The sequence below is a fragment of the Pteropus medius genome, unplaced genomic scaffold (assembly GCF_902729225.1).
Source record: "Pteropus medius unplaced genomic scaffold, Ma_sr-lr_union100, whole genome shotgun sequence".
In the NCBI taxonomy this organism is placed as follows: Eukaryota; Metazoa; Chordata; class Mammalia; order Chiroptera; family Pteropodidae; genus Pteropus; species Pteropus medius.
The window spans coordinates 1448231-1466112 of NW_024351073.1; the positions used below are offsets into that span (position 1 = coordinate 1448231).

The following is a 17882-nucleotide window of genomic DNA, read 5'->3' on the forward strand; positions in this document are numbered from 1 at the left end:
AAGACTTTGTGGGCCTTCACACAGTGTAATTTCCTAGAAAAACCATGTGACCTATACGTTGTATTTTAACATATTGCATTTCTTCACAGGGTAAGTAAATAACTCGATTCTTTTATATGATGGGCAGGCACTTATTCCTTAAACGTTATTTCATGAATGAACGAATTTATCTGGTTCTCCAATTTTTCTCAAATGGCACAGTAACAACGGAGTAACAGAAACAGAGGACATTCCAGATTTCAATTACAGAGCATTAACTATCTAGAATCACATTGACTTAGTAAGGCACTACTATATGGATATATTACTATAGCATCATTCTATTGTTTATAATATTTCCTCATGAATATTAGGGATTCAGAAATAAAAACATACATTTGTTAGGCAATATAAAAAGAACACAAGCAATTGGTCCATTTCTCAGTCTTCTCTTAATCACCACTATAACAACTTCTGTTGCCTATGCTACTTTTGAGTAATAACCTGTAGGATCATGTCAGCATTAAAAACAAATCAGCACTAGAAACAGGAAACTACACATTCTACCCCCATTCTTCCCTAACCATATTGCATCACTATCATCCTGTCAGGTGGTTTGTCAGTAAATACATGAAGAGGAGGTGGGAAGTTCCACCTGTATTCACTTTCTGCCAATAAAAATAGTTTTAGTTTTCTTTCCATTTGAAGTTCCTAAAATAGAAAACAATTAGGTTGGTACTTGTTAATTTTTCACCATAAAGACTATATTAAATATGAAAATTGAGGCACACTGCTGAGATAATTGCATAATAATCTGGGATAGTAGATATTACAGATTTTAACATGTCATTGATAGATTGTTCTTGTTATCAATGGAGCTGTTTTTTCTTACTAGTCCTTTAAATTTTCTTTCCATAGTAGTTTTAGGAAGATGAAAATAAATAAGAATCCAAGATTAAAAATAAGATTAAAAAATTGCAATGAGGTTTACCTGTGTCCTCTTTTGGTTCATGATTCTTAAAGCTTAAGGTTTAGCCTTCAGAAGTAGAAGTTAAAGATTTGGAAAACAAATCATTCTATTCTTAATTTGGAAAACCCGAATAGTGTAGTTCAATTTCCCTCATACTCTGCCAGGATTCTACGTTGCAAAAAGATGAGGAATTGCCGTGATTATGTGGATAATTTTTGTCACTGTTTACATATTTTTAATGAAGAGCTTTTTGTTCTAAACATTGTTTTGTATACACCTCTGGCATTTCTTCCCCAATCCCTACTTCTCTGTACTGGAAAACCCTGGTTCAGTTGTTTAGAACTGTCATTAAATCTTTAAAAATGTCATTAAGAACGACCTGACTGATCAAATTGATTATTCTTTCCTAGTTCTAATTATCTGACTACTATTTTGAATAAACACCAAAAAGTGAAAACTTGTTTAAAAGCAAAGGCCACTTGGGCGCTACCGACCATATTCCCTTTGACTCTGTTGAATCTTCCTTGGGTCAAAATAATGGGTAAGAAAGGGGATAACTCCCGGGAGGAAGGCAGCAGGTTGAATCAGATCCGGCCTGGACCCCTTTACTAAGCCAAAGCTGGCCAGGTCTTAGAGCATTCCTAAAGCACTAACATTCATGTAGCAAAGCTTGTGGAAATTGTGTTTGCTCTCTGTCTTTCACAATAGGCCATGCGGATACTCAGAGCATATGTCTGGTGCAAATAACACAGTGCCCTTGGACACCTTTGCCTTCCACAAGCTCGCCCAGTTGGTTCTGTGGATTGCCGTTCACCTGAACTTGGGCGTGAAAAGAGGTCCACAGTTGTGTTTGTGGCCCTAATGACCACCCTCTTATTTTAGTGGTGCATTTCAAATGTGCAGTCTTCTAATTACTTTCATTTTCTAAGCTTGAGTTTTATGCTGAGTCTAGTGCATGGAGTTGTTTGTTACACATGTCAGTACTGTGATTAACTCCCCAACTTCTTCACGTGGTAATAAATTACTGCTGAGTAGACTGGTTGCCACCAAGTGATTGCTTCAGGCTGCCTCCTCCCATAATTACACTCTCAAAGTGATGGCTTTCTTCTCTTTTATTCCTTTCCTCTTTTCTTCTCCAGACAAATATTTCCATTGCACACCCATTGTAGATTGGGCTAATGAGCAAAGAAAAGGGACTATTTGCTTATTGTTGCTCATATTTGAACATACAGATGGAGAGATAACGCCTTATGAGTTCAAGTGCCCCTTTGACAAGAAGATGGACATTCTGATTATATTTCAGTTCCTTGTCAGACCTCCTGAATTGCTGTATATATATATGTATGTATATATGTATATTTTAGTACTTTAGAAAATATGCAGACTCCCTGGTTTAATCATCAACACTGGCATCATCTAAATAGTGAGCTTGTTTCTCACTTTCCATAGCATTTTCACATTTGCCATGATCTTATTAGTGATCTCCTGAGTGTGTTAGGTAGCTGTGATGCAGACTGCCATGTTTCACCGAATCCTGTTTCCATTTTCTCTTGAACACATAGCTATGTGTTATTTCTCAGACTTCTTGTGGTCAAGTGAAGCCCATGTGACTTGATTCCAGCCAACAGAATACAGGTAGAAGTGATGTGTGCCAATTCTAGGCCTGGTCCCTAAAAGACCCCGATTTTCCACGTTCTCTGTCTTCTCTCTCCTGCCAACAAGATACAAGGCCCTGGTGTATTGCAGAGCCATCAGAAGGTGACTGGGTCTCTGAACCTGCATGGAGTGGGGACCTCTTTCCAATTCCAGTGACCTTCATTGGATGATGAAGTGAAAGAGAATCCACTGAGACTTGAGGGGCTGCTTGTTTCAGCTGTTAGCCTCTGACTCATACAGTATGATTAGAATCATCTCTCTTCAATAATGACAACATAGCCCCGGAAAAGCTTCGTGACTTGTTCAAAGGCATGAGAATTAATAAGACCAGCTGAAATTTTTCTAATGCTTAGTCTGTGTGAGACATTGTGCTGAATGCTTTTTATATGTGCTTTGTACATCTAATCCTTACAACAAAGCTATGAAGAAGGTACCATATAGTAATATAACCATTTTACAAATGAGCAAGCTGAAGTTTGCTTAAGGAAAGTAGAGGACATTGTCATTTTTTCAAAGACTACGCAGCATTGGGGCATAGTGGTGCCGAGGGTCCTGTAGTAGAAGCAGCTGCTGGGGTTGAAGCATCCTAACCACCTGGATTAGGTGTGATTGTAGCTGTGTGATGTTGCCCCTTCCCATTGACTCTTTATGTGGCTGATTGTCTTTCCAATAAATTATTTTCCTGCTTAAATTGATCATAATCAGTTTCTGTTGCTTGTGAATAATAACCCCACATAGTTTGGAGAGGTTGAGTGATTACAGATTGATAAATGGCAGAATGAAGATTTTAATCTAGATCTGTCTGATCTGCAAACCTGAACCCCTAACCTCTGTATTTCTTAGCCCAACTGGAACACCAAGCATATGACTCATAGTCCTCTCCTTTTCTCCCTCAGTATCACTGGCTTTGGGATAAAGAAAACCTGGGTGGCTGTAGTGTATAAGTTGCTTTAGTGAAAAGGAGTTTTTACTAAGTTGGTTCTTTTGAAGTTTAAGTAATATAATAATGAATACAATAAAATATCTGGCTCATATTAAAAACAATAAATATTAGTCTATTATTATAGTTATTATTATTACATAAAATTATACCCCCAAAATTCACTTCTGATGATTGTATGATTAGTTGTTGGGCATAAATAGTTTGGAGGGCATCGTGATAAATTGAGTATGTATAATTTTGATAAAACTTAATTTTTTGCCTGGGCCTAACCTAAAACTTCCAAAAACTGGTTGTGTATATAATCACGAGAGAAGGTAATTATTAAAATAATTTAGGAAATTCCTTTTCCTTTCTTTTGATGAGAAGAAAAATTATTTTTAATGAGGTTGTTTCTATTGCCTACTTCTGTTGCTTAAGTGCATTAGACAATTGCTCAGGAGTACATTTAATATTAACTATGTAATCACAATGTAGCTATTAAAGAGTTATTTGTGAATTTTACCCCAGATGCAGAATTCACCTGGTTCTCTTCCAGAATGAGTTTCTGATTTTTTATTTTGAGGTGCTTGCAAGAATAATTGAGGCACATCTGTTTGGGTGGGATGAATGCAAATCTGCCTGGAAGCAAGGAGTCAATGTGATGACCTTGCAGGGGCAAGGGGGACTAACTACTGAATTCTACCATTTCTTTCCCCTTCCTCAGCACTAGTCAGGGGCCCACTCCTAAACACCTCTCCCCACCCCTTAAAAAAATGGAAGAGCAAAGCCACCACATTCCAATAAAAGATAAAGGTAAAACTTTTCTAAATAATAGTGGTATAGTTAGTCTAGCCACCCACCACCTATCTCTGTGCTCTCAGGAAGCAGGTGCCAAAAGCAGGAACCGTTTAATTTGATTTTCTATTTTATGTGGAGTAGTTTACCACTTTTGCAACTACCAAGAAGATGAATAACAACCTCTGAGACGTTTAAATGATCCAGTACTTCCTTACAAAGCTATGGTTTACTCTGTTCACAAACACACAGCCAAAATCCACTTTCTTGCTTAGTTTGAGCCAATGCATAACGATAAAGTGGAGAGTGTTGTCAGTAACATGAAAAAACATCAATCAAGTATAAATGATGTGCTAGGGATTATACTAAGCCCTTTATATTTATCTTAGATAAGCCTATGGTAAACCTTCACAGATGATGGCAGTGCACCTGCAGCTCTATCAGGATGTAAAGGCAGTAAGAAAATCTGCATTTATTTGGTGCATCTCTTTTATGGAGATGAGTGGGAATGGGCATACACAATGATTAGCATAAACTCAGGGATGCAAATGGTGAGAGTGAGAGATACATCATCTAATCCTTTTCATCTTTCTCTATTCGTTACAGACATTGATAACCAACAACATCTTTCCTTGAAGGGCCCACCACCAATCTGCTAGCAATGGCAGAAGAAAAGAAACTTATTTGCCATGCTTGATCTAGCATATGTGTACAGAATCAATACAAAGAGACTCTAATATGGTTGCCTGGGCCTAACCTAAAACTTCCAAAGACTGGTTGTGTATATAATCACGAAGAGAGAAGGTAATTATTCAAATAATTTAGGAAATTCCTTTTCCTTTCTTGTGATGAGAAGAAAAATTATTTTTAATGAGGTTGTTTCTATTGCCTACTTCTGTTGCTTTTGTAAACCTGCAAAGGTATGTGTGTGAGGTCCTCCTTGCCTAGGCAATTATAGAAGGGCTAAGTATATCTTTTATCAAGATTTTTTGCTTTGGAGGGCAAATTTTGTGCCAAGAGAATATGAAAGGACTATAGTAGGAGAGAGATTGTGATCATTAAATATGTAACTAGAAAAAAAATCTCACCTAGGATTGAGGGTCCTACAAAGCCTAGTGACCTATAAAAAAGAAACTTCAAGAATGTCTGGAATGTATCTAATGGTATAATAAATGCATTTCATCAAAATACCCACATTTGCAATTCAGGAAGCAGCAGGACACAAATTGAAGAGGCAGGAATGGATTGTACTTTTGTCAAATTTTGACATTTAAGTCTGAATCTTTTTCAGCTCTTAAGAACTAAGTAAATCATTCAACACCTCAAATAGAATTTTGGGAGCGAAGTAGGGAGTACATGATTGAAAAAAAGATGAATTTCAATCATTATAACCTAACATTATTAAGTAGATACTTTATGATGTTTAAACATACATAAAAATGAATATTTGGGAAATTGAATCATTTAAAATCAATGGCATAACGTTCTCTTAATAATAGAGTCCTTTGAGGAATATTTCCCTAAAGGATTAACTTATTAATTATATCTATTTTGTCTTTTGTTCTTGATACTTGTGTATTTTAATGATTCTCACTTGTATAAAGTAGAATATTAATTTTTAATTGTATTTATACAAGTTGAATTCTTGTTTACCTCCCTTACCAAAATGGTAAATGCTATTTATTTCTTGATTACAAATGCAGTGCACTATTGACTCTAGAACCAGAGAGAGGAGAAAACTCAATTTTTAGTCTCAATTTGTACCTGCTTTATATTTTAGAGAATTGAGCTTATTCAGATTGATTCTGTTGCAATGCGTTAGTGTTACACTGGGCACTTGCAAGAGCTGAATCATTTTCTAAATGTTTTCTTGATCTCAGTGTTTGGTGAGGAACCTCAGAAAAACATAACTTTCTAGTTGATACATATTTTTGAATGAGAGAATAAAAAGCATTCTATAGAATAAAAATTCACTTAGAATTTGATAACCTTTGTAAGATGTAGAGGAAAAATATATTGAAACTTTGGTTGTTGGTAAAAAAACAAAATAAGTAAGCGTAACATACCCAAGCTGGTCTGTGAGTTGGTGCATGGTTGGATGAAAGAACAACTTGTTCTTAACACATCAGCATTCTTCCTTATTAATGTAATAATATCATTAACATGGATACTACTGAAGAAAGGGTATTAAAGTATTTTCTTTGCCTTGAGTCTTAGTTCTTAACTTTATTTGAAAATGCAATAGAAAGAAATATTTATATACTTTGGCTTTAAAGCATCGAAGTATGTGCTCCCCTTGATAACACAAATACCAAATGGTAAAAATGCCAAAGGTGAAAAAATTCTTTTCAATTTTTATATCAAAGTATTCAAAGGGGTAGGGAGGGTTGGGAAACAGAGAAAGGAAGTAGGGAGGCAGAGAAGAACCAAGGAGAGTTATCTTTCCCTAAGAGACTGACCCTTTGAAAATGGTAAGAGGAAATATGCTTTTCTACCTGTTCTTTTTTCCCATCATAAAAATATTCTAAATATGCTAATAAGGATACAATGTAAGTCATTATGGGCAGCATTTATTTTTATAATTTATGGGTTCAGAAAAAAAACTGCAACCTTTGAAAATTAATACAGCTTAGAACATGTTCTCAATACTGATCCTACCTAGGAAAGGATTTTATGGTCATATACATTTGGAAAATGCTGTGCTATATTCTGGTTAGGAAGTGTCGGTGCATATTGTTATGAAAGGCCCTGAGGTGTCAATTAAAAAAATTCAGAACTGTTTAACTTTAGTTAGCATCCTCCAGATTTATTTGATCATGAATTCTTTCATCAATAACACCTATTAACATGATGCAGATTAAAATTCTTTGGAACACATGTAGGGGATCTTTTGAAATATGCAAAGGATATTCTGAGGAGGTTCAGAGCCAAACACTGTAATTTCAGTAGATAAATATTTACTTTGACATGTTAGGAAAAATGCACAATTCATTCATGTTTGTATGGATATTGTTACTTAGAATGAAGCTAAGTTAATGTATGTAAAAAGGAGCAGATATAAAGAAAATATAAAGTGAAAAATAGTACAGATAGTATATAGTATGGCAAAATGAAGGTTGTAGGTGAATGTTTGAGTGTTGGGATATGCCGGTTTAATCTGTAAATAGATTGTAATAATATGAATGTATATATTCAAACTAGTCATCAGGAAACTTGGGGAAGTGGGCTAGTTAGCTATCTAGTTCTGGCTTAAAATAATTTTGTGATCTGGGAAGAGAAACCTGTTCTAGACCTCCGTTTCTTTGTCTATAAACAGAGAGAGCTGCCTTGGAGAATATCTTCGGTTGACTTCAATTCAATAGCATTGACGTGAATGAGAGGTTGTAGTTGTTGGCTGACCTGCTCCTCCCTGCTGCCCCACCATGGCCCTGTCCCTCAGGCACTCTGGGATTCAGGGAAGGCTCTTTTATTTCTGCACAGCTGGAGAATTGTAACCTCCATTGCTGTCTTTACCAGGCAAATAGTGGGCAAATGTTGCACTGACCATCCCTTAGTGAATGTTGATCAGGCTGTCACACTAATACTTTGATTCTTGTGTGGCAATGAAGCAGAATATTTTATTCCATGGTATGTCATTATTTGAATCTCTTTAAGCCTTTTTCTTAAAGTAGCTGAACCAGATTCTTGGATTTGAACTACCTTTGTTTGAATGGAGCACCTTGCAGTTCTAGCTGCAGGCAATTCTCTAAGTATCCGGCCAGATGACTAGACTACCTGGGTGGCAAGGCTTACTCTTTTTTTTTTTTCATCCCCCAAAGTTTTTTTGTTATTTTGGAGAACTAACATCTATGTAAGGTAATATTTAGTCTTTCAGTCTAGTCTTGTTTAAATTTTTTAAAATATGATCTTTTTTTTGTTGAATTTATCCCTACAGTTTTTTGGTTTTGTTTTGATTTTTAAAAAATGATTCCTGATTGTTTTATTAATGAAATCCTGTCTCCTATTACATTTTTCTATCTGCTTATTGTCAGGGCAATATAATGTAATGGTTATGTGCACAAACTCTGCCAGGCTCTGTCACTTACTAGCCGTTTGATCTTATACAAATTTCTTAATCTGTTCCTTAGGGTGTTTCTAATCTTTAAAATCAAGATAATAATAATGACTTCTTTCAGGATTAAATGAATGAATACATTAAAAAGCACTTAATATAGTACTTGATACATAGTTCTCAAAAACAGCTGTTATTATTGTAGCTGGTGTCTAGCACAATTTTTGGTCAGATTACTGAATTGTTATTTGTGTTGGTACCTTGTCTGTTCATTGTCTTGAAAGTTCCAGGTTCATAATTACATCATATGAAAAGAATATCAGTTTAGGTGCATTCTTCCTTTATTTTGTTTTTCTAGGGGAATTCTTTACTGAGATCTTCAACACAATGTCACACAATAATTGAGATGATGTCTATGTCTTTGTAGTGATGATCTCAATCTTCTTTTACGTAATGTACGTACCATAATTTGTAACCAATTTTATGTCCTTTTTTTTTTTACTAACTATTATAATATGAGCATTTTTCAGATTGATAAACTTTTGGTAAACATTATTTGTTCTGGATTATATTGAAAATTGCATGTTATAAAATACATGTATGCATATATTAGTATATAAAATATATATGTATATAGTTTAAATAATGATAATAATTGGAATGTCTGTATATGCACCAAGCTTAAATAGAATATTAGTAGGCACTTAGGCGCCCCTTATGCTGTTCCTCAATTGCATGGAGAATTTTTACCAATTATTTTCTTGCTTTTCTTTTAACTTTTACCACCAGTGTATACATATTGCCATACAGATGTATTACGAGTTACTTAATAGTTCCCCCTATTGTAATTCTTTAGGTGGATTTATATTTTGGATGTTGGGCATAGAACTTTTCTCATACTGATAATTATTTCCTTGGGATAGATTCTGAGAAGTAGAATAACTAGGTCAATGGGTATGACTGTTCTAAAAGCTTTGAGCAAATATTGATTGTCAAATTGCTTTCCAAAAGGCTTACATCAGCTTATATTCCCAAAAAGCAATGTATGAGAGTAATCATTTCAGTTCAACAGCTGTCAACGTGAGGGTTATTAACATGAAAGACAAGAAATATCATATACCTAATGAGTTTGAATTGTATTTTAAAGACCAGTTAATTGTTTTGAAGGATATTCTGAACACTGAAATGTTCACATATCACAGGGTTTAGCTTGATAAATTTTTGCAAAGAGAACAAGCTTAGATCAAGAAAGAGAACATTATCTCTACCCCAGAAGCTGTCCTTGTGCTCACGTCCAGTTTAAAGCCCATTTTGTGGGCTAAAATGTCTGAAGAAAGACAACGGACTTTGCTTTGACCAATTTAGTTTTGACAGCCAGCAGTAAGATTTCAAGTTATGAAGGATGGAAGATTTTGAAAGTTTTATATGTGTTTAACACTGTTACTCTCCTCATAAAGTAAAATAGTGGATTTATAATTCTGACTGAGCATCTCTCTTTTGAAATGGTTTCATGTCATTTGGCTATCAAACCAGATACCTTTGTATTTACTCAGAGTTTTTATGTTAGTCATAATAGTGTATCCTATAGTGCAGGTACTTAAATTCTAATGTAGATAAATAAATAGGGGTTGCCTCAATGCTTACGGAAGACACAGATTCAAGGGGCCCAGCTAAAATCGAATTATCATTTGTATATTCATAAGCGCCTCTGGTGATGCTGATGCATGCAGATGACTACGGGATCACACTTTGAGGAAAGTTGCTCTGGAAGATACATGTTTCATTTTGAAAAAACACATCCTAAAGCAGTTACCTAAGAAAACCTTACACCATTGCATGATCTCAGTTTGTTTCTCTTTAATTAATTAATTAATTAATTATGTAATAAAATTTTAATTTTTATTATGGTGACATTGGTTAACAAAATCTAGTTAAGTTTCAGGTGTACAGTTTAACAGTAAGACACACACACACACATGCACACACACATATATTGCATTGTGGCATGACTTCAGTTTTTAAAACATGCGATCGAATATTTTTTTGTCCTTTAGTCCTTTCTAGGCTTTCCTACTGTAAACCTAGACACTTGGTATTTAACACAGGTGTGGTGTAGTTTGTACAACCAGAACAGGAACCATCTAGCTCGTAACACACCCCTTGATTGCAACATTTGAGGAACTGACCTGGTAGAATGGGTTTAGCTTTTCAAAGTATCACCCTTAGCTAATTTGTCTTGGCAATCTTATGCGTATGTTATCTGAAATACTGTGGTAGCCAGGTAAAATACCATACCTTAAGGTTTTACATGGACTATACAAGTAGCAATAAAATACAAACAAACAACTGACTCCCAAATAGTAAACTATTTAACCTAAGTTCACTTCTTTGGTGCTGCAGCTTTGTAACTGGATTTTATAAAAGGGTTGTTAATTCAAATTTCTAGTCAAAAGGGAAGTTTAGAAAATTATCCCTCTGTTTCCTTTCTCTAGACATTGAGTAACACTAGAGTTCATATATTTTGGGGGAGTCATTTTAGAAAAAGCAGAATGATTACTAAATAGTTAATATTAGGCAGTAACTCAGAAAAATTTTAATAGGGTTTGGCTTTTACTTTCATTTATCATAATAGGAGATTTTGCTTATTCTGCTGGACTTGATGGATTAAAGTCTTATCGATTCTATACCCCTCGATATTGTTTAAATCCATTTACCTTTCCCCATTTCTACCACAATCCACGTTCTGTTCCACAGGCAGAGGCTTCTATCTAGTTTTCCTTCTATTCTTGCTGCCTTGTAGTCAGTACTCCATGTGACTTTCAGAGTAGCCTTTTTAACAAATTAAATTGAATCATATCATTCTTCAGCCTAAAATCCTTCAGAGACTTCTGAAAAGTCCTCATCATGGCCCACAAGTTCCTGCATGATCTGCTTCTGGCCTCCCTTTCCAACCTAACATTTCTGCCCTTGCCTCTATGGTTCTTTGACCCCTCCAAGCCTTTCTTTCACTAAGAGTCTTTGTGCAGGCTCTACCCTCTCCTGGAAGTCTCTTCCCACAATTTTTCCCTGGCTGAATCTTGCCCCTCTTTTAGATCTGTGCTTAAATGATTCATCCTTAGAGAAATCCTCCAAATCTAAATGATGTCTCTTCCATTTTTTCTCCTCATTGTATATTCTTTTCTCTCAGTACTTACCACAATCTGTAAATATAAATGTATGTGTTTGTTAATATCTGCCTTTCCACTAGTCTGTTTTGAGAGGAAAGATTATGGCTGTGTTGTTCATCACGGTATCTCCAGTGCTTAGCATAAAACCTGGCCTTGAATGAATAAAAGTAAAGATTTGTAATTACCCAGTATATTAGTTATCTTTTTTACTTAATTTTAACAACATGTTAAATTTAACAATATGTTAAATTTTACTTAATTTTAACAATATAAGTAAAACTATGTTAAAATTACGTTAAAAAAAATAGATCTAACATGCAGTAATATAAAAATATTATGATATATTTTGCAGTATTATTTTTGTACCAAGACTTCAAACTTTAGTGTGTATTTTAGTTATACAATATCACAATTTGGACTCACCATGTTTCAAGTGCTCGACAGCCACATGGGGCTGGTGGTCACCTTAATTGGGCAGCACAGCTCTAGGCTCATATAGGCAAATAGGAATTTGAGCTGTGTGGCCTCATGTAAATTATTTAATTTATCTTTGCTTCATGCTTCTCTTTTGGAAATTGGGACAATAATAGTACTCACCTCGTAAAAATTGGTAATAAATAAAGTGAATATGTATAAAAGATTCAAGTGGTGCGTGGCACATAAGTTTCAGTGTTGATTATTGTTATTATTTTATACTACATGATAGTATAAAATAAGGCATATTTTATATATAGATAAAACTTCTATATTTCAGTTATAACTATTATAATAAAAGTACAGTTTAAATGAAAGAAGTGGAATGCTTATCAAAGTTAAAACTATGATAGACTATTTCCTTTGTACCTGAATTCATCCTTATTAAACAGGCAAATGAAAGTGAGTGCCTATATTGTTAGCATATGGCTGAACAATGACATTGCAAATATGTTTACATCACAGGTAGATTATTTATATAATAATATCAACAGCTAAGTTCCTAGCATAGACATGGTATTGGCATGTTCATGTTTTAGAAATGTTTTATTATCATTTTAAAATTATGCTTTTTACATTTTTATTAGCAATTTTCATTTGCTAATCTAATTTATTTTATTTTAAATTTCAAAAAAATTAGACATTTATATAATCCATGAAGTGATTCTCCCTGATTACCCTAGCAGCCTACTTCCTGCTTGTAGAAGTTTGGGGGTTTAAAGACCTCGTCATTTTGTACTGTCTCTGTCTCTGTCCATCCAAGCGGGCAATATCTCCTCCAATGTGATACATGTAAAAATGTAAGTATTTGCAGGCACAGAAATTATATGAAGGAGAAATTAGTTCTGCTGTGTGCAAGGAAGGACTGGGAAGCCTCCAAGTTAGATGATGTCTAAGCAGTAGTTTCAAGAATAAATAGAAATCCATAAAGAAGATCACATGGAGAGGCACACTCCGAATATAGGGAAGAGCATGTGCCAGAGCACTATGGACTCAAATTGAAATATATATTCAGGGACATACGCATAATTTGGTATTGATATATATGGTCTTGCAAGACAGGTGTGTTGTGTGTGTGTGTGTGTGTGTGTGTGTGTGTGTGTGTGTGTGTTGCTCGGACCTTTGCAAAATCTCTTCCTCAAGGTGAGATAGGATGAGCATGGGACTTGGGACCAGATTGGCAACGCACCAAATTCACCGACATCTTTAAGGAGGTGACTTGGGGCAAGTCACTTAGCCTTTTTGGATCTTGATTTCCTCAGCAGTAAAGTGGGGAGAATAATAGAACCTACCCCACAGGGTTGTGGTGGGATTAAATGGGTTAAATATGTATAAAGCACTGAATAATTCTTGGTACATAGTGAGCACTAACTAAATATTAGCTGTTATTACTATAGTCCTTAAAGAAGTGTCCTCCCTGCCCCATGAGACATGTAATTCATCTCTTCTTCATACATAACATTGCACATATTTTCACATTATTATCTAAGTATTTACTTTGAATTCTCTTGTTTCATTTTGTGTTTATAGCCAGCCACCCTTCCCATGTATATAAATTTGACCCTCTAAACAAAATTTAGTAGCTACAGAATTTTCAATACCTCCTCATTTACTTATTAATACTACTTTCTATTTCTTCGGTGTCATTTCCAGCAAATTGTGAAGTAGGTTCAGCTATCACATGATCGTGAGAATTAATACAGAGGTTTCAAACACACACATACCCACAGACACAGACACACATCCCTCATGAAAAATAACCTATAAATTATTTCTTTTTAGAAAGAGACAGAACTTAATTTTCTGAATGGCTGTGCATCTTCTGCCTGAGGCTTGTCTTGATTTCTTTTAGTTCCTGGTAGCATGGCCTACATTAATTTGCATGACTATATAAAATATTATCAGAGGTCTTTAAAGGAGCCAACTAGATTATAACAGAGTAGTCTTTTCATTCCCAGGAATACAGCTCTTGACCATAAAAAAGATGATTAACATGATATCTATTACGTCTCACATATTTTCTGGCTGGCCACCTTGTCTTTTAGAAAACTGAATTTGACCTTACATTGTTGGGAATCAGGGTAAAGTTTGTTAGCTTTGCCTTAATTAAATTGGTGACATACTGTAGGAGCAAGGATATCAGAGCCCCTTTGTTACCCTTGGCAAGCCTTCCTTTTCTCTTTTGTGATAAATTATCTACCCTTTGGCCTCTAATTATCCACCAGGGAAACAGGTTATTGCTTTGTGGAACAGAGCGGGAAGTATGTTATCGTTTAACTTCCAACTGTTAGGATTGGCATATTGTATCATCTGAACAGTTACTTATCTAATGTTTAAGCAATTCTGGCCTTCTTTTATTCGACTTTGTGGAAGGCTGATGGCAAAGGCTGATGGCAAAGGCTGACATTCTGCTCTGGTTGGCAGATGCCTAGCTTAGGAAGCCACGATGGGGTCTCCAGTTCCAGAGATGGAGGAGGTATCTTTTCTCCCAGGGAGTGAGACATTTGATAGAGCAGTGCTCACAGAATATGAAAGCAGTCTGGAGAGTATTGTAGATGTGTTTTAAAGGAGATGCCTTCCTTTAAAGCAGAAGTTTTACCCACTAAAGTGCCAATAGTGGATATTTCTTAGGAGAAGGAGTGGGTGGATGGTCATCAAGTAGCGAAGCTTCTGTTTTTAATGTTATACAGTCATATTATTTGATATTTTAAAAATAATTGATGCAAATTACATATGTAATAAAAATGATCATGATGAACTAGTGTCTTTCAAATGCTTTTGATTTTGGAGAGACATTATGACCCTTTATGGTATCCTTGCTAAAAATGAAAAAGTTGTCAGCATTTCTACATGTCTTTCAGAAATGATCCTGTCCCTACAGCTCTAGCTTGTATTTTAAAATTAGTTATGCTTGAGTAAAGAAGAGGAGAAGAAATTTGACAAGGGGGGTCAGGAAGAGGTAAAAAATGAGATAACTTGGACAAACCAGAATTCTGACTGTAAAGAACTGACTTTGTGAGAGAGGAAAGCAGGCCTCTCCATGGGTATATGAGTTTCCTAGAACTGCCATAACCAAATACCACAGACTGGGTGGTTTAAACTACAGAAATTTATTTTCTCACACTTCGAGAGGCTAGAAGTCTAAGATAAAGGTGCCTGCAGATTCTGTTTTTGTTGCGAGCCCTCTTCCTGGCTTGCAGATGGCTGCCTCCTCACCACGCCCTTTCATGGTCTTTGCTCTGTGGGCGCACATCCCCGGTGTGTCTTAATCTCTTCTTACAAGGATACCAATCACATTAGATTAGGGCGCACTGGAAGAGCCTCGTTTTAATTTAATTGCCTCTTGAAAGGTCTTACATCCAAACACAGTCACATTCTGAGGTTCAGGCTTCAGACATATGAATGCAGGAGTGCACACAATGGATACATTCTCTTAGAGCTTTTTATTATTCTTACAGATTTCAGTGAGAATGGGTTGAGAATGAAAATGACTATAAACATTCAGACTCAAATTCTCTGGTTATTGTTTACTGAGGAATAGCAGATAATCACTAACCCATAGTGCAAAATAAAGAAAATTAAAACTGAAGATCAAATTGAGATATAAGCAAAGTTATACATAAAGAATAATCAAGAAATTGCATATTTACAAGGGGGAAAGAAATTGTTAAGAATACTGTCGTATCTGACATTTGTGTGGTTTATTTTGAAATCTTGTTACTATTATAGTCAAGAGACTTAAGTTACTTTATTATTTTTTAAAGAAAAGCAGACATGGAAAGAAGGATAAACATTAAGCACACTGAAGCTTTAATAGAAGATGTTATTCAGTAACAAAAGAAATATTTACCTGGTATCCAATTCAAAATCCCTTTAGAAGCATAATCAAATAAATCTAATCATAGTATATAATTAGTAAAATGTTTATATGATTCTATCAAGATTTGAAAAGTAATAGCACCACAATCATAATAGAAAATATAAAACTTTTCCCAATTTTCTAACTTTGAGTTATGCCGAGAGGTTTTATAATCTTTAGTGTTTAGAATGCTGAGTGTTCGGATTATTTCTAGGAGAATTATTTTTACACTTACTGTCAGCCTCCCAATTTGACATGTACCATGCACTGCCTGTGTGGTTGCACTTTTTGTTTCCTATGTATTCTTGCACATAGTAGGTAGCTAGTGAAATATTTTTTATAGAGGTCATGTAGTTTAGAAATATTCTCATACATTTAACTCTTTTCTAAAACTGAACATGTAAACTAAATCTTAAAAATTACATGGTGATCACACAGTTAAGTCTGTGGCTATTGGGTTAATTGTCCATACAATTATCTCAGATCCTAAAATACTTTAACTGAAATGCTTATAAAATGTAGGATAAAAGTTGTTTTAATTTCTTTTCTCAAATCACCTGTGTTAGGTATAGTATAGAGGTAAAAATATGAACTGCTGGGTTCATAATCCTGGCCTTGTCACTTGCTAGCTGTGTTACAGTGGGTAATTTACATGCTGTATCTGCACCTGAGTTTCTTATCTATGAAATGGGATAATATTAATATCTACCTCTTAGGGTTTATCACGATTAAATGAATTTATCAATGTAAAGAGTGCCTGGTGCATCATAGGTGCAATAAGTAAGTGCTTTTTTAGATGTCTGTATCAGTTCACTAAAATAGGTGTGTAGGCACTTCCTTGACCCCCACCCAGCTAATTTATCTATCTCCTGCATTTGTGATGTTACTCAAACAAACAAAACAAAATTATTTCAGTGACAAACATATTCCACAAGCAAGGTACATTTTAACCTGGGAAATTAAGATTTATGCTTCCCTGGCTAAATTTGAGAGAGTTTACCAGCTGAACAACAATGACACACTTCAGAAATGGTAGCTCCCTTGGATCTTTTACAGTGAGTGCTCTGCACGATGAATGCTCAAAAAATGAGCCAATTAAAGGGAAGTCCGGACAGGATTGATCAGAGTTCCCTAGAAAGGAATCGCTTCAGACATTTGATTAGATGGCAGAATGAGCTTTTCTCAGACCTCCACAGGCATGGCCTCAGTGCTGCAGGTTACGTAACAGAAACAGTTAAGGACACAGCAAACTATCCTTTGGCAGCCTTTGGCAGGCCAACAGGGCAACGTCCAGCAATTAAGAACTACGTTCTCATACGCAGGTGGAATCTCAAGGAAGCTGTGTGCGTGGGCCTTGATTTATTGCACCTGAGAGACGCCAGCAGCCTGTGGGAGGTTGCCTCCTCTCGTCACTAGGATGCCTTTGGCTACAGTCTTGAAGTTAACCGTCGGGATTTTATTAGAGGTCCTAACACTGGCTGTATGGCTTTGGGCTTGTCACTTAACCTCTTTAGACCTCAGTTCCCGCATGGGTAAGTGAGGGAATAGGGCAAGGTGCTCTTTAAGTTATCTTCCAAATCCAGTGGTCTATGATTCTGCAATGGAAACGGAAGCAGAGTCAATAAAGATGTATTTCACTAACTCACTAATACCTCTTCACAAAAGCAAATTCAGAGTTTCCGCAGTGATATAGTTAATTTGTATTTTATATTCATCAGAAACCCTGTTCAGTGATGAGAACTGGAAATGAACTAATTTGGATTTTTAATTTAAATATACACACATATACATATAAGTATATATATGTAAATTAGAAATTATATGTAAATATATATTTCAAGTAGAAATAAATTAGAAAGATATTTAAATTAGAAATACAAATATGTATATATATATAAATACATGCATATATATAAACATATAGAAATACATGCATATATATATGTGTGTGTATATATATATATATAGCCTTTTGACTTTTAGGAGAAAGAAATGAATCCAAAGAAAAC

The 17882-nt window shown here is 35.2% G+C and overlaps 1 long non-coding RNA gene across 1 annotated transcript in view; it reads left to right on the plus strand.

Moving 5' to 3' along the window:
- LOC120586165 (uncharacterized) overlaps positions 1–17882 on the plus strand; it is a 54765-nt gene that overhangs the window by 1089 nt on the left and 35794 nt on the right. The window contains exons 2-3 of the long non-coding RNA XR_005648614.1: positions 4929–5126; positions 17196–17405. This is a non-coding gene — a long non-coding RNA (uncharacterized LOC120586165). The remainder of the gene's footprint in view (positions 1–4928; positions 5127–17195; positions 17406–17882) is intronic.